This window comes from Bidens hawaiensis, unplaced genomic scaffold (genome assembly GCF_021521415.1).
Source record: "Bidens hawaiensis isolate Kalapana, Puna unplaced genomic scaffold, B.hawaiensis_p1.1 tig00006594_1, whole genome shotgun sequence".
Classification (NCBI taxonomy): Eukaryota; Viridiplantae; Streptophyta; class Magnoliopsida; order Asterales; family Asteraceae; genus Bidens; species Bidens hawaiensis.
Genome location: NW_027491444.1, coordinates 200,620 through 217,566, shown reverse-complemented (window position 1 = coordinate 217,566; position 16,947 = coordinate 200,620). Strand labels below are relative to the sequence as shown.

At 41.0% G+C, this 16,947-nt stretch overlaps 1 pseudogene across 1 annotated transcript; it reads left to right on the top strand.

Moving 5' to 3' along the window:
• The first annotated feature begins 2,147 nt into the window (after positions 1 to 2,147).
• On the top strand, positions 2,148 to 16,739 carry LOC143632992 (putative lysophospholipase BODYGUARD 4; annotated as a pseudogene). Its single transcript, XR_013153608.1, has 4 exons — positions 2,148 to 2,578; positions 13,828 to 14,165; positions 15,182 to 15,381; positions 16,340 to 16,739. The product of XR_013153608.1 is annotated as a putative lysophospholipase BODYGUARD 4 (transcript).
• The last annotated feature ends 208 nt before the right edge of the window (positions 16,740 to 16,947 follow it).

Here is a 16,947-nt window from a genome sequence, read left to right as displayed (position 1 = left end):
TTTGACTACACGCATTTAGGTGTCAGTCGATGTATGGTTCGGTCATAATGTTTTTGTCCAGTATTTATTAATAATTTGATCCGTTGTTGATCATTTAAACATCATGTCTTATGATTGGAGATCTAGGATATGACCATGTGAATAATTATATCTACTATATGTATCACAATTCACAAGTTTAAATTTATTGTCACCAAAAGTAAGAAGTGAATTCCACAATGTGTGACCAAATATGCACAAATACATACAAAAGAAAAGGCCTCATGAAGTGATGTGGGCATCTTCGACATATCCATTGGCCAACAATTGAAATGTGACCACATATCAAGATAATATGGATACAACATAGGTCTTTGACAAGATATGCATATCTAATCACATGTGTGCCAAACAAATATCCTAATACCCTCTCCATTTGAAGTTTCATCTTATAATGAAACAAAATCAAACCATATAACGATCCTATATAACGTGAATCATGTCAAATCACGATTATACTAAGAGCACACACCCTCTTAGAGATACCCTGATCAGACCATGATCATATTACGAGACTTCAATATCCCACCATTTATATGATAGATGTAGATGATGCATCGTCACCCAGACATGGTTTCCAACATGTCCATAAACTCATCTTATATAAAAGAGGCACTGATAAATCTTTTAGGCCTCGTATCTATTGATACGAGGCTCATAAGCGTGACTGACTTAGCGGTACTCGAAGTTTATATTAAGGAATTACGGCCTTAAGTCTAATTCAAAATCATTATCTCTTTCTCTTTCAACATAATTACACCATCACAAAGTGTAACACACCATTAGAAATCACAAGAGTATTTATGTGAACATGTAGTTAACAATAATCATAAGTTAATTGGTTGATAATAAGACTTATATAACCACAAACTAGTTTTCTATTGGTTAATTTATAATTTAATCAACATATTATAAATAAAATTATTTAAATAAAATATAATTCTTGTAAAAGTATTAATCAAAACCGAATCATGTACGTGATGGGCTTTCTTTGAACGACAGTTTTGGTCCAACGACCCTATCGTAAAAGCCAATAGAAGATTAGGCCAATTGGCCAAAATGAATAATAATAATAATAATAATAATAATAATAATAATAATAATAATAAATAAATAAATAAATAAATATTACATTACAACCCATTGACTTGCATCAATTAGTCTTGTTTGGATGCATGTTTTAAAAATGAGTGCATTTTGACCAACCATAATGAAGCAATCTATTACAATAAGGGTATTAGGGGCACCATTCGATATGGAATCGAGTTGGCGCAGGTTGATCGGTTACACCACCACCAACCCTTCGGGTAAGCAAACTGGGTTGTGAATTCAGGTATGCCATGCCGAAGTGTTGAAGAATACAACTGTTAAACAATCATTAACTGGGTTTGTGTATTCAATTACATCGCCACCAATGGTTCGGTTCAATTGGCTACAAGTGATGTGACTTTTCAGTTTTTGATTGGTTGTTCGGTTTGTTGCAATCTGAGTGCTCGAGGAGTGCCCCGAATACGCTAAGTTGAGTTATATAACCGTAATGAGTGTTTAGTGAATCGTTTATTTAATAATCGAATGAACATAAACACATTTTATTATTTAGTTAAATAGACGACTATGAACTCATTACCAATTCGTTGTGTGTTTGTTGTTTACATATTAATCCAAACATACATTTAGCAATTATTAATATCTTAATGAACCATGTGATCACATTTACACTTTATTTAAATATTTCCGTTTACTGTTAAAATACTGGTTATTGTAGTTATTTCTTACCGAAATAATTTAAACTTACATTTAAATATTGCTATATATGTCTGTTTATATTCATTTATGTCTGTTTGTGTTTGTCTATGTTCATTTACATTCATTAAAAGTACACATAAACAAACACAAACATTTTATTCATCACCGCACGTTAAAGACCAAACAAACAAAGTATAAGGGGCAAAAGTGTAATTACCAACAACTCAATATTCTACATGACGTGGCAAAAAGTACGTCGCATGTATTTGTCAAATTATGCTTCATCTTTGAATCCTCTCATTGCTTCTAGTTAGGTTCTCTCTGTATATAAATATATTTATATATGTATATATATATAGAGAGAGAGAGATATCATATGTATAAGTATGGCTTTAATGGCAGATATTATCCTATCTATAATAAATCCTATAGTGTTCATGTTTCTTGATTTATTAGACTTCATAATGTGCATTTTTTACAAATATATTGATGTGTTTTTGGAGGGAAAGTCAACCCCCCCCCCCATGTTACTGTCAAAGTCAAAGACAAAATCCAACATCAAATAATTTTGAAGAAATGAATAATGGGGTTTCAAATACTTCGTTTGGTAGGAAAAATGTTTTTAAGGAAATTATGGGTTTTGTTGGAAAGACACAAAGGAGAGTTGTTAATGTTAAGGATGTTTCGGAGAATACTAGGTGGTCGGATTGTGGGTGTGAGAGTTGTGTTTCTTGGATGAGTAATTGTGGTGACCAGAAGAAGCTTCATGTTGTTGTTAAGGATTCATTAAAAGGTAACACCTATTGTTATTAATTTCATGTTATATTATGTATTTGTACTTTTTGTAGTTATTTTTTTTTATAAAATCATAATCAAAACAAGCTGTGCCGCCACCCGTTTTGAATGTCAAAACCGATCCTACTGAAAACAAAGTTATCGTTTTTCGGCGTCGTTGAGTTACTGTGCACGACGGGCTGAACTCTTTTTAGAAACGTAGCAGCATCGAGAGCAAGAGACCCAAATGTATCGAAAGCAAAAAGAATGAAGACATGTTGATTCTCAACACACACATCGGCGGATTTAAGGGGGGGGGGGTCGACCCTCCGGCCGGCCAAATTAACCATAAACCCGACTACCTGAACACTTAACCGGAAAAAAATAAATTACAGCCGGACCCTCTCCAGTTTATGTTAAACAGAGTATTTTAAGTTATAAAATAAATATTGAGTTACTATATTTAAAGGTTTTCGTGTTGATGACTATGGTCGTATGATCCGGCGAAGTGTTTCTGTGGCCGGTAACGTAAATAAAAATGGAGAAGAAAGACCACCGTACAAAAACCTATTATATATTATTATATGTTTAACTTTGGCTGCATATAGTACTGCTCAATTGGTCAAACACTCAACTTATTAGTTTTATTTTAGTTTTTTATTATTGATTGTTGTATATATTTAATAAATTAATAGCATATCAAGTTCTTTTCTCTATTGAGTTTTCAATAGATTATTATTTATATTACTGTATATATTAACAGTTTAAGATTTATTATTTTAGTTTGTTATAAACTTATATTTTTTTTAATAAAATTCTTATATGTGTAACATTTTTAGAATTTATAATTTAGTAAAACAAATCAAACATTAAAATCCTTTAAATGCTAAGATATGATAAAAAATAAAAAGTTAAGAAAGAAGTTGGTTAATGAAAGGTGAAATTATTGGCGACTCGATCTTTGCATAAACAATTTATTAAATTATTCGATTAAAATTTAAGATGAAGTAAAGAAACGACACGAAAAAACCCTTGTCAACCGAATTGTCAATTTTTTCCCTAAACATAAATATGCAGAAATTTTTAGCGTCGAGACTGAAGCATTTTTACAATAGTTTCAAACTACGGGACGCTGAAGGTTATAGTTTCCAACTTCTAGTTACAATAAGTAGCGTACACTAACAAATTAAGAATCCAAAACAATAATGCCACGACCCCTCAATTAAAAATTTCTGATTCCGCCACTGAACACACACCTTCTCGAGCTTAGCAATTTTTCCTTTTTCCTGCTTCTGTCTTTAGCACGGCCTGCCTAGCTGATATACAGTTTGACTTTTGGATTTCAAACATAGTGGATTCTATAAGCTTAGAAAGAACAGGACAATCTTGGTGTTAAAATTTTTATAAACCCAACAGTTTGTTATAAACAGTATAAGCTATCTTATAGAAAAAGAAAAGAAAAAAGTAAACATGTAGCCACATTAGTTAAATGATTAATCTTTTTTATTTGTGGCATCCAGGATTGCAACTTAATTATAACTTAGTGTAACTGTTTATAATGGATGGAAGGAGTATATGTTTAAATTAAGTTCGGGTCATTTAACTTACGAGAGCTCAAGCTCGGAAAAGGCTCATTTATTATTTATCAATTAGTTTATATACATTATTATTATTATCTTCTTCTTCTTCTTCTTATTATTATTATTATACACTTGAATTATTTTTAATATATTAAATAAATTTATATAAATAATACGCTTGTTTAAGCTTGTAAGCCAGTTTGAGCTCAGGCTCGTTAACTAAACAAGATTATTTTTAGGCTTTAGTACCTCATGAGCAGCTTGTCTCGTTTACACCCCTAGGTACTGTAAGTGTAACAGCAAAAATCTAAAGACCAATCTTTATTAACATCTATTCACTATGAAAGCGATTACTAATATAAAACAATCCGAATCAAACTGATCGTTGGCAATGAACGCGCATCAAAAGCGGTGTTTGGATGTAGATTTGTGAAGAAACACTAAGTGACCCCGGCAGATTACGGATAATCTAGGGGTTAAGTAGATGTTTCCCACGAGGGTTAGGTCCGGCAAAGATTATGATGACCTGCAAAACAGACACCGTGAGCTCCTCACTAAGAAGGGGGGGTACCTCCTTGTGACCACCCTCCGGCGTGAGAATCGGACTAGATTGCTCTTGAATATAAGTGTATATTAAGAGAAATTGCTAGAGCAGATATCAGATAATATATGGGGATATAAGATAGTGATTCCGTTCCAAGGTGTTGGAGTATTTATAGCCGAAGGTAGGTTTTCAAGCAGGTACAGCCAGCTGTATAATATTCCTTTTCTACCAACTGTGGGCTACGCACGTGCCATGCTGGTGGTTGGTGGGTAGGCAGCGGCTGATAGTGACATGGCCGGCTGTGTACTATTCCTTTTCCACCAACTGCAGGCTATGTACGTGCCACGACAGGGGTTGGTGAGTAGGCAGCGGCTGATAGTGACATTAAGTACTGGAGCGTGCTCCTCGTCGTACTGTTGCCAGTGAGCTGTCGCTGCTTTGGTCAGATCTTTTGTCCATACCTTGGCAGGTATAGTACAAAAGATCCTCCAGTAACGTACGGACTGGCTCATTTGGGCGGGAGTATTCCCGGCTTGCTCCTTCAGGCGACATTACTGAATTATTTGAGTTAGTGCCTTGTGCGTGTAGCCTTGCTGTTAGTGCGGGTAGCCTTCCCTGATGGCTAGTATCCGCAGCTGCGGGAACAGGCGGGGTACGTCACCATTGGGAGGCTTTTTTTGCGGGAACAGCTTGCGTACTGCGCGTAAGGACGTCATCTCTGAGCATGGTGGGTCCTGCGGATCCAGTTGGTCTTTGCGCAGACGTCCCTTTTTAAGGTGAGTCTTGCGGGTCCAACTGCGCAGACGTCCCTCTTTAAGGTGAGTCTTGCGGGTCCAATTGGGTTCTGTTGGGACCTACCTCTTCAAGTCTCCCCAGTCCAATGTTCTTCTCATGAATTGTTAATAAGTGAGGTGAACTTTTGGACTTAAGCAAGGGGTTTCGAAAAGGGTTTAGTTTTAAGGTTCTCCGTGGGGATTCTTCCCGCGGGTTTCCTAATGTCACGCAGAATTTCCCACTTTTCTGCTTGATCTTTGGGTATGATGTGGGTAGGTGTGTAACCTCCTCGCAAGTCAGGAGCGTTGAGTTTCAGTTGTATAGGTTCTCCACGAGGTTTTGGTAGTTTTAGACATAGTGATCAATTATGTTTAAACAACCAATTCCATCTTGGAGCATCAAACAATATAGTTCTCAATGTTCCCGCTATGCGGGGATGTTATATCCCTTTCCACAAGCATGGCCCAGAAGATCCTTCTTGGTTTCAATTCCCTGCGAGTGCTAAGTATGTGAAGGGTTTCGCCTTGACACTGTACCCACACTCGTCTTATAGTTACTTTACTTCCAAGGTATTCTTGGCTTCAATTCCATGCGGGTGCTAAGTATGTGAAGGGTTTTGCCTTGACACTGTACCCGCACCCGTCTTATAGTTACTTGGTTGCCAAGGTATTCTTGGCTTCAATTTCCCTGCGGGTACTAAGTATGTGAAGGGTTTTGCCTAAACACTGTACCCGCACCCGTCTTATAGTTACTTGGTTGCCAAGGTAAGGGGATGTATTCCCTCTTATTTTTGAATCTTTTTGAAATTCGAAGAGTTGGTGAAAGGATAAGAACAGTCCAACTGTTGAAGGGACGTCAGCGTGGTGTGACGGTTTCTTCTGACAGTTTCAGGACGTGCATGAAGTTATGGCGACGTGACAGTATATGGTCATTCCAAACGCTTTTTCAGGCGCGTGGGCGCGAAGTTTACGGCACGCGTCCTGTCAACAGCTGTTGCCAACGTGCTCTTTACACGTGTCATAGTTTCATTGCACTTGCGCTTTCCTCTCTCCTCCGCATTAAATTCATCGCATTCATTGCGATGAGTATATAAAGGGAGGAGAGGATGCATCTCAACTCACAGTTTCACTTCTTCTAAGCGATTTCCGGCGAATACTCTAACTTTTCCGTCGAGCATTCTCATGAAATCGTTCTTTCATACCTCCAAGATGTCTTCTACTCATGATCCTGAAGCTACTGCCGAGGAGTCTGACGTGTATACGGAGAACCCGATGTCAGTGTCTGACAAAGACGACAAGAGTACTGCTGGCGAGTGCCAGTGTGCTATTTCCGTCGACCTGTATCACTACATCGTCAAGAAGTTCATGCTCGAGCCTTTCGAGCCTGAGTTTCCTGAGCCTCACCAGACAGTGTACGATGCCCCCAAGGGCAAGATAGGGGTGTATGCTGCATTCTTCATCTATGGGAATATCAGGTTCCCATTGACGAAGTTTGTGTACCGTGTTATGGAGAAACACGGTGTACATTTGACGGAGGTGCACCCGATGGCGATCGCAAAGGTTCGCCACTTTGAATGGGTGTGCCACATTCTGGGCGTTGAGCCTCGCGTCGACCGCCTGATGACCTTCTACTCCTGGAGGTGCATCCAGGGCTGGTATATTCTGATTACTCGGATCAAGGGTTTGAAGATCTGTGCTACCGAGCGGAGTCTTCGGTCTTGGAAGCGGGAGTTCTTCTATATCTCTGCCCGTGTCGTCCCCATAGCGATGACATTCAAGAACGGGAGAGCACTCCCGAACCTTCACGCCTCCAACTACCAGGAGGCGGAATGGTTTACCAAGATCTCCCGGATCCAGACTCCGGTTTATCGCTTTGCGGAGTCTGGGATGGTGATGCTTGGGATGAGCCGGGTATGGAAGGATGCTGGGGCAGAGGCGCCACAGATTCCCATCGTTCTTAAATACGGTTCGAATTCTATTCCCTATGGTATGCTCCATCTCTTTTTGCTGATTTAGGGTTTTTCTTCTAACTGCTTTTCTGTTTATTTTCAGAGGGGAACAATTTGCAGTCGCTTCTGCAACCGCGTGAGAGCGGTGGTCCTGCTAGGTTGGGTACTCATGCTCTCGACGAGAACGAGTTGCCCATCTTGGAGCAAACGGCGGATCGGTTTGTGGAGGTCTACCCGCCAGGCCACGAAATTCTGAGCGCCACGCGGCCAGGTAAGGGTTTCATTAACCCTCGCCCTCTTCATGCTCAAACCTCTGCTGGAGTTTCTCTAATTTTGTCATCTTCTGATGAGGAATCCGCAGACGGTCCTTTCTTCGTGAGGAAGAAGAAAGCTGCCGGCGTGAAGGCGAAGGTTGCCTCCACTGCCGATCAGGGGAACCGGTCTGACTCGGAGACCGAAAGTGAGGAGGCGGCGGGGAACCCTGGTAGTGGTGAGACAACTGTGTCGGAGGTTGAGACAGATGCCACCTTCGGGCGACCAAGTTCTACGACGGTGACTGGCGTGAAGAGGCCAGTTCCATCGGGTTCGTCCCCGCCCGTCAGAACCTTCAAGATTAAGAAAACTCGTGAGTACTTTTTATTTATCTTACCCGCAATTCTTTTCGCCATTGTTTTTAATATATTGTCTTCATACAGGCGTGGATGTAACCGCATTCCAAAGTGATACGGGAATGAGCAGTTCTGGACCCACGACGGTAGGTTTGGTCAACCTACCCGAGGCGATGACCCAGGCAGCTGCGCCTGTTTGCAGCATTGGTTCAGTTGCTCATCCCGTTGAGGCAACTGTTCCAACTGTAACGTCCTCTCTGCCGGCTGTCAGTGCCATATTCATTGCATCCTTCACTGAGCCGGCGGTGATTTTCTCTGCGGGCTCCTCCGCAGCGGCGGCCACGGTTGTGAGTTCACCTCCAGTGAGTTCACCTCCGATGGTCTCTACCGCGGCGGCTTCAACCGTGCCCCCGGCCGGTTCATCAGGTATGTTCGGCGTTGGGGCTTCTATCCAATCTCTGCCTCCTTCCCATCTGCCTGACCTCTTGGATGGATATCCCTTAGGTTCGGGTGATGGGTTTGGCGGCTACCGGCCTGTTGTCGACCCTACAGGTGCGTAGGGTTATTTTGGCATATTTTTTTTTATCATTTTTTCCTAACTGCTTTTTGTTTTTGCAGTTTCGGATTCCAATGAGGTGTATGTTCCGCGGTGGAACATCCGCCGGGGAACAACCCTTCGGACGGCTGTGGACTGCGTCGAGTGGGCGCGTCACGCAGCCCCAAGTGGTGCGTTGGGGGAAGCTATGTCTAGCTACCAGGAGGGTAGGCTGACGAACGAGCTTCGGATTCTCCTTGCCCGGATGCAGCCGCGCGTCGAGTTGCTTTGTTGTGAAAACGACAAGTTAAAGGCGGCGCGTAGCCAGGAAGTGGCCCAGGCGCGGGCTATCCGGGAGGAGAACAGGAGACTTTCCGCCATTGCTGCGGAGAAGGAAAAGGCCTTCAAGGCCCTCTAGGTTGAAGTTCAGGCCCGGCTCGAGGCCCGTTCCAAGGCTACCCAAGTTGTTAACGAACAGCTTAGGTTGGCTAAGGAAACTGCGCGGAATGCGACCGAGAGGGCCATCAAAGCTGAAGCTGTTGCTGAGCCTCTGCGCCGAGAATGAGGAGCTTAAAGCCAAACTAGAGAGGCTCCAGCAGGCTCATGATGCCTTGGCCATGGAAGACGCCAAGAAGCTTCAAGAGATCTTAGACCAGAGGGGTATGCTTGATCATACTGAGCGTAAGCTGAAGGGCGTTGAAGAGGCTGCTGCTAAGGAAGTGTTGCTTGCCAACCTTAACAAAAATGAAGCCGAACGCGCCCGCAACCAAGCTCAAGCTGCCCTCCAGGAAGCTCTGATCACCAAAGAATGGCTTTTACGAGAAGCGTTGTTGCAGGTATGCGTAGCTTCATAATGTCTTTACACTTTTCTTTATACTTAGAAAAGTTTTTGATACATATTTTTTTTATAGGTTGTGCATCGGATCTTCACGAACACATCTTATGATGATGCCATGAGCGCAGCCCTCAACGCTTCTCATGAGGATGGGGAAAAGGCTGGTTTCTTGCTTGGTCTGGGGTTTGTTGAGAAGGGCATCCCGCCTTCCAACTTCCCTCTTTATGACGTGGACACTGAAGCTGCCTATGACCAAGCAGTGAACCAGTATGCTGCCTTCCCGCATTCGGTGGTGGAGAAGGTGAACGAAATTGCTGCTGATGATGGGCTAACCATTCTCAAGACTTTTCTTGAACCGCCACAGCCAACTGATGGTGCGGGTACAAGTGGGTTTGGAGGGAGTGGTCATGAAGTTTGAACCTTGATATCCCTTCCCACCGTTAGGATAGATTTATATTTCTGTAGGCGGGTAGATACCCGGCCATTCTTGTAATGTTTGAATTTTTTTATGAAATATAAATGTTTGTGCGGGTAGGACCGCCACTTTCATTGGATGACTTGCTTTATAAACGTTATATGACTTGCTCATGCATATTATAATTTAATTTGGCACTTGTTTTGCCTCATAAACAATATATGATTCGCTCGTGCATACTTTAGTCGAACTTAGCAATTTTCCAAGTGTTTTGAATAAGTTAACTTTTCGACGCGTGGTTGTCAATAGGTTAGTGTTCAGTTTCCTTTATCATGAGTGTGCGGGTAGGACCGTCACTTTCATTTAGTGGGATGACCAATCTTCACCTATAACTGACCTGCGTGAAGGTTTTCCTCATCTTTTCCTTAGAAATTTTTGCCGTTTTTTGTGTTTATGCGGGTTTTGCCGCCGTCCACACGCAACGACTTCCCCACTTATTTATGCGGTGAATACCGGCATATCAGTGTTTTGAATAAGTTAAACCTTTCGACGCGCGGTTGTCAATAGGTTAATGTTCAGTTTCCTCTATCATGATTGTGCGGGTAGGACCGTCACTTTCATTTAGTGGGATGACCAATCTTCACCTATAACTGACATGCGTGAAGGTTTTTCTCATATTTTCCTTAGAAATTTTTGCCGTTTTTTGTGTTTATGCGGGTTTTGCCGCCATCCACACGCAACGACTTCCCCATTTATTTATGCGGTGAATACCGGCATATCAGTGTTTTGAATAAGTTAAACCTTTCGACGCGCGGTTGTCAATAGGTTAATGTTCAGTTTCCTCTATCATGATTGTGCGGGTAGGACCGTCACTTTCATTTAGTGGGATGACCAAACTTCACCTATAACTGACCTGCGTGAAGGTTTTCCTCATATTTTCCTTAGAAATTTTTACCGTTTTGTGTTTATGCGGGTTTTGCCGCCGTCCACACGCAACGACTTCCCCACTTATTTATGCGGTGAATACCGGCATATCAGTGTGGAAAGTTCATAAGTATAAATGTAAGACCATCAGCGGCAATGTAATAAGGAGAATCATTTCCATTAGAAGTGGCTCTAGGCCTTTACAAGTTTGGAATTGATCTACATGCAGCCTGCGTAATTGAGCTCCCTTCCATGTTCTTGGGATGGGGGTGTCATCGAGCCTTTCGAGCCGATATGCACCTGGTTCGGAATCTCGTTGTTTACGCATTATGTAGTCTCCAACATTTGAAGCTGCAGTTTCATTCGTGTTTTCCCCAACTGGGGTTCTACACGCATTAGCCTGCTCAGCGTTCATTGCGCCACGAGGTGCGTGAGTTTCCCATCTCTGACAAATGCTTCGATGACGTCCTTCAAGTCTAAGCATTCCTCGGTGGTGTGGCCTTTTGTCCTGTGGAAGTCACAGAATTTGCTTTGATCAGCGTTTGGACGCTGTCGGATAATTGGAGCCTCTGGCCATGGGAGCCTCTCGGTGGAGAATATCTCAGTGACGCTTTTGGTGAGTGGCGTCCATCTGGAGTTCCGGTTCGACAACTGCATGTTATCTCTTCCGCCTAACCGAGGGTGTGAGCCGGATGAGGTGTCAAAGTTTACAATTGACTGCCAAATGCCTAGCTTCCTCTTTTTGTTTAGTCGGGCGGTAAGGACGTTGTTTTCTCTTGTTTTCTGAGTGTAGAGGTTTGTGCTCTGGGGAAGATCTCTACCCAATTGCTTTTCCGTTTCCGCGAAGCGTTTAGCTGCTGTCATGATGGCATCCCATGTGGATGGCATGCCGTCTTTACCCGTCATTGTGCGGATAAGCTCTGGGTATTCGGCGCCTTGGATGAAAGCTGCGCGAACAAGATCTTCGCTTATGGTGCCCAGACTCAGTTTCTTTGAATTGAAGCGCGTGATGAAGTCTAGTAAAGACTCATCTTCTTCTCGGATGCAGTTGAGGATCGTCCATTGCTCTTCGGTATACTTTCTTTGTTGACTGAAGTGTTGGCTGAACTTTTGCTGGAAGTCAGCCCAATCGTAGATGTGGTGGACCGGTAGACGGTCGAACCACGCTCTGGCTGCCCCAACAAGCGTCATTTGGAACATATAACACCACGTGGGTTCCGTCCAATTGCTGACGGTTGCCCCCGCTATGAATCTGTTCAAATGATCGTCTGGGTCAGATATACCATCATAAGTGCCGATGTTGGACATCTGTTTAGCACTCTTCGGGGCGATTGCTTCCGCAATGTCCCTTGCAAACTTGGACGTTCCCGCATCTGCAACAGTCGGTCTAAAGGTTTTGGAGAAGTCACGTGGGTTTCCTCCCGCGTTCCTTTGTTTGAAGGTTTCTCCAAAATTCTTTCGTTGGAAGTCCGTTTCCTTACGCTTCCCTTTCGCCCTATGGCGAGGGTTTGCGTCGCTGTCGGACTCCTCCGAATCATCGTCCCATTACTCGCACTCATTGCTCATGTTGAGCTGTTGTCGAGTGCTTCCGAATTCGTCAGCCTGTTGGAGTGAACGTAAGCGTTCATCCAACTCAGCTTGGAATTCCTTCTGACATGCTTTCGCCCACGCCTTAACTTGATCAAGTGTTTGGCGGGGGAGCTTCGTATGTCGTCTTTCCACCTGGGTATCAATGAATCCCAGGGGAGGATTGTTTACTACACTTGCCCCGGCTTGGGTAACCGGGGTAGTGTTCGTAAAATTTACTGCACTTGCCCCGGTTTGGGTAACCGGGGTAGTGTTCGTAAAATTTGTGTACTCGTCGGTGTTCCCCCCCAGTAGCTGGGGTTGTGGTTACCGGAGTTTCTTGGTCACTCGTTGGCCTTGGCAACGGAGTAACCTTAACCATCTTTCCAGAAGTTTTGAAAAAACTGAGAATTAGTTCTAGCTTTTATGCACGGATGGCGCCAATGAAGAAACACTAAGTGACCCCGGCAGATTACGGATAATCTGGGGGTTAAGTAGATGTTTCCCACGAGGGTTAGGTCCGGCAAAGATGGTTATTCCTCTGATGACCTGCAAAACAGACACCGTGAGCTCGTCACTGAGAAGGGGGGGTACCTCCTTGTGACCACCCTCCGGCGTGAGAATCAGACTAGATTGCTCTTGAATATAAGTGTATATTAAGAGAAATTGCTAGAGCAGATATCAGATAATATATGGGGATATAAGATAGTGATACCGTTCCAAGGTGTTGGAGTATTTATAGCCGAAGGTAGGTTTTCAAGCAGGTACAGCCAGCTGTATAATATTCCTTTTCTACCAACTGTGGGCTACGCACGTGCCATGCTGGTGGTTGGTGGGTAGGCAACGGCTGATAGTGACATGGCCGGCTGTGTACTATTCCTTTTCCACCAACTGCAGGCTATGTACGTGCCACGACAGGGGTTGGTGAGTAGGCAGCGGCTGATAGTGACATTAAGTACTGGAGCGTGCTCCTCGTCGTACTGTTGCCAGTGAGCTGTCGCTGCTTTGGTCAGATCTTTTGTCCATACCTTGGCAGGTATAGTACAAAAGATCCTCCAGTAGCGTACGGACTGGCTCATTTGGGCGGGAGTATTCCCGGCTTTGGGCGGGAGTATTCCCGGCTTGCTCCTTCAGGTGACATTACTGAATTATTTGAGTTAGTGCCTTGTGCGTGTAGCCTTGCTGTTAGTGCGGGTAGCCTTCCCTGATGGCTAGTATCCGCAGATGCGGGAACAGGCGGGGTACGTCACCATTGGGAGGCTTTTCATGCGGGAACAGCTTGCGTACTGCGCGTAAGGACGTTATCTCTGAGCATGGTGGGTCCTGCGGATCCAGTTGGTCTTTGCGCAGACGTCCCTTTTTAAGGTGAGTCTTGCGGGTCCAACTGCGCAGACGTCCCTCTTTAAGGTGAGTCTTGCGGGTCCAACTGGGTTCTGCTGGGACCTATCTCTTCAATTTGATAAATTCTGATTTGCAATAAAAATATAAGTGTAAATATACACTGCTTATTCTAAATATTTAATCTTGATTATTATGCAGGAAATCAAGATTTTGGTAACACGCCAACAGAAAACGTGATATTTCTACACGGGTTTATGTCGTCTTCGTTTATTTGGACCGAAACTATATTCCCCGAACTAGTTGATACTAAATACCGACTTTTCGCTGTTGATCTTTTGGGATTTGGAAGTAGTTCAAAGCCAAGAGACTGTCTATACACTTTAAATGACCATTTGGAAGCCGTCGAAAAATCAGTCATTCGCGAATTCAACTTGAAATCTTTTCATTTAGTTGCACACTCCATGGGGTGTATTATTGCTATAGCATTAGCAGCAAAATATCCCAACAGTATCAAATCCATCACTCTAGTTGCTCCTGTAAGTCTCTTTACATGTTCACCATAGTCAAAGTCAAAGTCAAAGTCAAAGTCAAAGTCAAAGTCAACTAGTTTGATATAGTGTCTCTCTAGTTGCTCCTGTAAGTCTCTTTACATGTTCACCATAGTCAAAGTCAAAGTCAAAGTCAAAGTCAAAGTCAACTATATTACTTTTTCAAATATTCATATAAACTTTTAAGTTACAGAAAGTTTTTTTTAGCTCAAAATGTGTTGTAACTTCGGTTTTTGGAGTTTGTGAAACCATTCGGTTTCGGTTTTTCGATTTTCGTTTTGGTTTCGGTTTTTGCCATTTGAGCTTGAAATTTTTAGGCTGAAAAAAAAGTTGGCAAAATGAATTTATGTATAAATAATTTTGTTAATTGTAAAATAATAGAATATTATGCATTTGATAAAAAATATTGGAGTTACATATTTATTAAATTCTTATAAATTACTTAATATAAAATATAAAAAAAACAAAAAATTAGGAATTCAGTTCGGTTCCGTTTTTTCGGTTTTTTTTACATGCAAAACCAAAACCGAACTGTTAGTGCGGTTTTACAAAAACATAAAACCAAACCGTAGGTTTTTGTTTCTGTTCGGTTTTTTCGGTTTGGATTTTTCGGTTTTTTCGGTTTCGGATCGGTTTTTTCGGTTTCTTGCACACCCCTACTATTTAGCTCAGAATGTTGTAACTTTTAAAGTAACATTAACATGGTTATAAATTTATAGAATGTATCAGTTTGACTTTGAAAGTCAAAATCTTGCAAGTCCCTTTACATGTTCAAGACATTCAAAGTCAACTTTAGTAATTTCCAAATTCAATTCCATATCAACTTCCATTTTAAAAGTAAAAATTTTAGCTTAAAACTTGTTGGTTAGTGTAACATTAACATGGTGATAACTTTCTATCATGTAACCGAATACTCTTTTCGTTAAATATTCAAAACGTATCGGTTTGACTTTGAAAGTCAAAGTATGTTGTTTTTATTTAACTTGGTAAAATTTAACTTGCAGCCATACTTTTTATCGTCCGAAGAAGAGGATGCTAGTGAAATAGCATTAAAAAGGCTTGCAACCAAGAGTGTATGGCCACCATTGTTATTTGGATCAGCATTCATGACATGGTATGAGCATTTGGGAAGATGTGTGTGTTTTGTTTTGTGTAGGAATCATAGGGTATGGGAAAAGATCTTGAAGCTTGTTACGCGAAAAAGGTACAATAAATTCTTCTTCTTTTAAAGATTAACGCGATATAAAAAGAAGAACTTCACACAATAATAACCAAGTTTCCGTTTTTCTCAACTTTTTGGTACTACAACGCAGTGATACTTTTTATAAATGCTAAAATTTATAAACTAAGTGATCTAAATGTAACATATATGGATCCTATTTATTGTTAGCAGGGGTGTGTATAAATCCAAAAAAAACAAAAACATAATGGAAATAATTGAACAAAAAAAAACTGACTGTTTGGTCTTTTGTTATTAAAAACCGAAATTTCGGTTCGGTTTTGCATATAATTAAAATTGAAAATTTTGAACAAAACCGAACCGAGTTTATGGATAATCATAGTTTTGATTTTAAGTAATTTTTAAGAGTTTAATAAATAATGAATTAATTATCATATCACAAAAAGATTTAGGCCCAAAGTTTAAGCCCAAATTTCTTATTTTTGTCTTTTTTTTTCAACCCAAAAATTTAAAGCCCAAATGTTAAAACCGAAAAACTGAAGTTGAACTAAACCCACACCTAAACCCAAAAACGGACGGTTTTTAAAAACTCAAAAACAAATTTTTTGGTTTGAGCCCAAAATCAATTCATGCACACTATATCTTTAGTGACATTTTAAAAAATTTAGTTGAAGTATGAGTGTATGAGGTTATAATGGTGAAAAAGACTCACTAAATAATAACCAAGTTTCATATCATATTAAGTCAAATTGAAAAGAAAAATAATCAATTAATAGTAACCACTAACCAGAAATCACATATGTTCCATTTCGATAACTAAATTTTTTTAAAAAAAAAAGATAATAACAATATTTAATAAATTTTATAGTATTAGAGCACCTAATGAAAGTTTAGTGAGCGTAACATAAATGTTTGAGTGACTTTAGTGTAAAATTAACCGATATAAAATGGCAATGAATAAATCGTGAATCATGATGTGCAGGAAGCTCAATTTCCTAGTGGTGGACTTATTCAGGCACACACACCATTCAGCTTGGCACACAATGCACAATGTGATATGTGGTGGAGCCAAGATGATGGACCCGTGTCTTGAAATACTACAACGAGTTCAAGCACGGGTGATCGTGGTCCAGGGGTCTAGGGACCAGGTGGTGCCAGTGGAATGTAGCAACAATATTAAAGTTAAGGTACCCGAAGCGAAGGTTAAGATCATCAAAGGTGTTAATCATAATACAGTTATAATAGGAAGAGAAAAACAGTTTGCTAAAGATTTGAAACTTATTTGGGATTGTGTTAGTGATGCATAGAGTGAGCTTCATTCTTGATTCTATAGGCATTAAACATTGTTAAAAAACTATTTTTTTTAGGATACAATGTGTAATTTATAAAAGATGCTCAAAATGCGAATTAAATTATGCTTCAAATAATAATAATTATGATTGATGAAAATCTTTGTTTACATTATTTACAAATGGAATTGATGCGGGAGCATTTATTCCATTAAGCTGGCTGACCCCACCCTAAAGACGACCCGTGAGGAAGAATCCTTGGAGTGTGGTTCGAAAGCCTAGCTTATCTCAATTGTTAATC